General features: G+C 36.1%; 1 non-coding gene across 1 annotated transcript; it reads left to right on the top strand.

Annotated features, from left to right (window-relative positions):
- Positions 1-304: 304 nt before the first annotated feature.
- LOC144963541 (U6 spliceosomal RNA) lies at positions 305-409 on the top strand. The gene has a single exon (XR_013643642.1). It is a non-coding gene; the product is annotated as a U6 spliceosomal RNA (small nuclear RNA).
- Positions 410-4,680: the final 4,271 nt, after the last annotated feature.

Here is a 4,680-nt window from a genome sequence, read left to right as displayed (position 1 = left end):
AGCCCATGAGCAAATAAGTGCACGTCGTTATGGTCCCATTGTTGTCATGGAAATACTCTAAAACTCAACGCAAAATATTGTCCCTTACAACAATGCTAAAACAAACCCATGACTGCATTCGGTTATCAGACCTCTGAATATGAGCTCCTGGACTAAATTATCTTGGGTCAAATCTTTTTTAAAAGCAAGAAACATTCCTCCTGTTCGAGTCCTACATCTCTTGCTTCTGTATGGTACGTAGGCCTTTCAATTCATTTCTAGATGATGACTAGAATTAACACCAATTTAACGAATAGTTTGCTTTGTACGTGACGCTGTACAAACACTAAACACTGGAACGATACAGGGAAGAATAAGCATTGCCCTGCGAAAGGATGACACGCAAATTCGTGAATCGTTTCATTTTATAACATTTTTTTAAGTTGTGGGGGGGGGGGGTGGTCCCGATAGGCCAGTTAGTAGAGCACTTGCTTCACACACAAAGGGACCAAGATCCATCCCGGGTGCAGTCGGAGATTATTTTTTTGACCTTCTTGTCCACCCAGCATTGAATGGGTAGCTGAGTCTGTTAGATTTGACGGAAAGTACATCGCGATAGACTACCGTCCTATCCAAATGATGGCAAGTAATTGCTATATCTAGTCCATTTCACCATATAGAAATCGGGATAAACACCGGCTCCATGGTCCTAATGGCTTTGAATGACTACTACAATTACTTTGTACAATTTGCCTTTAGCATCACCCTATGACTTCACACCACTGTGTTTTTACCCATGACCCCTTTCATCTACATTTTCTCTATTATCCCCCTTTGTCTTGTTGCCATAGCAATGCATCTTGTTTACAAAGATCATCGTGTCTTTTTCTTTTTTTCATCACTTTCAAGTTGAATGAAAAAATGGTGTTCTTGCTACGCTGGTTGAAATGAAATGATGGCAGAGTGCTGGAATGACACTGATAAATTATTACGTTTGTTAATTCATTAGTTATTTTAGAACATTCATACGAACACTTAGATGAGAAAAATAGACAGAAGTGTAGAAAGATAAATATAAGGTTATAGGAGGATAGATTGGTTTATATATATATATATATATATATATATATATATAATATATATATATATACATATAATATATATATATATATATATATATATATATATATATCGACAGTTTCTTGGAGCGGATTTTTAAAAATTCTCACCCCGTTTTTTTAAACATTCTCCAACAACGTTGTTTACATAAAATAACAAAAACCATGAATTAACAATGCTTAACCTTAACCTCTTCATAAAAGAAGCCATTCATAAATTAATTCAGGTTAATTTTGTTCAACTTCTACAAACCCGTTTCGAGCATTCGCTATCTTCAGCAAGTGAAAGTAAAAGTGGATTGTTGTGGGTTTAGCGCACAGTTGAGTCCTTGGGAAAAGCTCTTTACTCATATTCTCTCACCATACTCATGTGTAAAATGAGTACCTGACCGTTAACAGCGTTGTCTCGGTTCGAAATAAGTTGTAATAGTTATGGCTTAGCCGGCGTCATGTCTCGTTCAGTATGTTAAGTAGTGCTTAGGGACGCCTTATAAAGCGCTTTGAGCACGTTTAGTGGAGATTGTTGTCCTATATAAAAACTCACTTTTTAAAATTATGTTTCAAATAAGTAAAAGAGTCAAAGAACTGAAGCTAAAAGATAACCAGAGAGCTTCTATGGCATGTAGAAAGAAGACTTTGAATTATTTTGTTATTGCACTATACACAAGTTCAATTTTTAAAGAATAAGTCAAAGAGCTGAAGATGATATATAACCAGAGATCTTCTAAAGCATGTAGATAGAAGACTTTACATTATTTTGTTGTTGTTGGTGGTGGTGGTGGTGGTGGTGGTGGTGGTGGTGGTGGTGGTAGTAGTGGTGTTGTTGAACAGGGCACTTTTAGTGGATATTGCGCTATATAAAAGCTAAATTATCTTTAGAATGTTTCAAAAAGCAAAAGATTCAAAGCATTGAAGCTAAAATATAACCAGAGAATTTTTATATCACGTAGAAATAAGACTTTTTTTTGTTGTTGTTGAACATGGCATCAAACGATACGGTTTCATTTTCCATCCATCCCGACCGTTTCACAACCATAAATCGTTCGTGTTTTTAAAAGAGCCGGTGTAGTAAATGTGGCAGCCAATCTCCACACTTCTTGTTTTACGAGCTGTTTATAGTTACACCCTGGCAACCAGTTTGTTTACACTTGCACACCAACTTCCTGTTCACACTTTGAAGTCCGACTAACGAGAGAATACAAACCGCGTACTCTAAAAAAAAAACACGTATTTGAAATTTTGGCCAGAAAACTCATCCTTCAAATATCGATTGATTAACATGACCCTCATCTTGGAAGAAAATCTCAAAACCGGAACTTCCACGAAATCCCAGATTTGAGAGTTTTTGTCAAGATGAGGGTCATTTTAAACGATCGATATTTGAAGGACGAGTTTTACGGCCAAAATTTTAAATACCTGTCTTGTTTTTGTTTTTCGGAGAGCGGCATCAGAAGGAAGGAAGCCGCTCTGCAAATGTAATTTACATGTTCTTTTTATCTCTAATATTCTTTTTTGTTTTGTTTCAAGACTATCTATCTCATTCCATAACATACAATAATATATCCTTAATCCATATGGCAGGCCGTTTTGGTGTCCAGATGCGCTGAGAACGATGTGCACTTATTTGTAGGTCTGATAACCCAATTCATTATGGGCTCATTGTTGTTATGGAAAATATCTCATAACATGACACCAAAATATTGCCCATTACATCAATGTTAAACTAGCCCCATAAGGGTGTTCAGATGTCAGATATACCATTATGTACACGACGGTTAAGAACTAAAATAAAAGAAAAGAATTTATGGTGGAGAAATACCTTACATTTTTCTCTGACAACATGATAATATTATTTCGTTTCGTCTCTTTCTCTCTTTGTTTTTCTATGCTTTTATTTACTTTAGAAATTTAGCCCTTAACGTTTTTATTTCCGGTATGGATCAATTATAATGGCCTTTAACATGCTGAACTTTGTCCTAATACTTCTTTCAATTCTCAAGTATGAGAGAGACTTTTTTTAGTCGTTGTTTTGTTTGTTTATTTTTTGTAGTTTTTTTTGTTTTTTTTTTTTTTAGTTTGTTTTGTTTTTGGCAAACTTAAGATCATCTTTACTGCACTTTTTACACTTGATCTCACATTTCCGCTATAAAAAAAAATTTAATAAAAATCCCTTTATTAACATAACATAATGTTAATAACATAACAAATGGTATAGGGCAAAATAGGATAAAATCCCTTGAATGCCCTTAATATTAATCGTAATGTCACAAATCTATTGATTAAAGATTACAATAATGATGTGCGTGGTAAAGATAGTATTTCAACTTAAATGTGCTCATGTATATTATGTGGTGTACAAAGGTATATGACATGCAAATCAAACCCACACCCACACACACACACACGCGCGCGCGCGCATATAGAAGATAGCTATAATAATATAACAATGCTTAATATATATATATATATATATATATATATATATATATATATATATATATATATATATATATATATAATATACAAGATTGAAAGCCATGTCAACAGCAGTGCAAACAAGTATTATTCGAAATATATAAATCTCCCATCATATAATTCCCTGTCTACTAACTAGTGCGGGGCGGTCCTTGGCAAGCTTAAGGACCACGGTCCTACGGTCCTTGGGAAATGAAGACCGCAAGGACCGGTCTCTACCGGTCCGTTCATTCTTGAACCGTTAAAGACCGCTACACGATGAAAACCGTGGCCTACAGGAGTAAAACACACGGAGTAGTCACACTCATTTCAAATTGTAACCTAATTAGAGAAGAGGGGTGATGCCTTCTTTATTTGCTCACCGTACTTCATTGTTACTTCGATAATTTAATAAAATTTGAAATTTATCCCCATTAACGGAGATAATGGCATCGCCCAAGGCGTTGATCGAGTTGTTCGTGGCGTTGATACACACACGCAACTCCTACCCCCCCCCCCCCCCCCCCCCCCACACACACACATTAGAGGGCAGCGAGCATTGAAGAGTAAGAGAGAGACGTGAAGTTATAATAAGAGGGGGTGGATGAGGTGATAAGAGGGGTCGATGGTGACTTTTCGCCAGATCTAACAAACTCAGCTACCCATTCATTGCTGAGTAGACAGGGATTCAGAAAAAATCGACTGCACCCGGGATCGATCTCTGGCCCTTTGCGTATAAAGAGAGTGCTCTAGCAACTGAGCTATCGGGGTCCCCAAATATTCTATTGGACTTTTTAAAAATACAGACGTTATAACTGGTTTTTTTGGACGGAAGAAACTAATGAAACTCATATTACTTGATTAGTTAAAACACCAAACGAAATTTTAATATTATTGTATTATTTTAAATGACAACAATGCGATAGAAAGGAGTGGCGACAAGAGATGGACAAAAGAAAACAAAAAATCAGACTTGCAACTTGCTAGGTTCGACACACACACACACACACACACACACACACACATCTTTAGTAGTCACATACATTTCAAACAATAACCCATTAGAGAAGAGGGGTCATGCCTTCATCATAGATCATTGTCATTGCGATCATTATGGTGCAGTAAATTT

This window comes from Berghia stephanieae, chromosome 1, assembly GCF_034508935.2.
Source record: "Berghia stephanieae isolate SIO BIC M18660-M18661 chromosome 1, UCSD_Bste_1.3, whole genome shotgun sequence".
In the NCBI taxonomy this organism is placed as follows: domain Eukaryota; kingdom Metazoa; phylum Mollusca; class Gastropoda; order Nudibranchia; family Aeolidiidae; genus Berghia; species Berghia stephanieae.
Note: the sequence above shows the minus strand (reverse complement) of the source record. Positions and strands in the feature narration are given on the sequence as shown.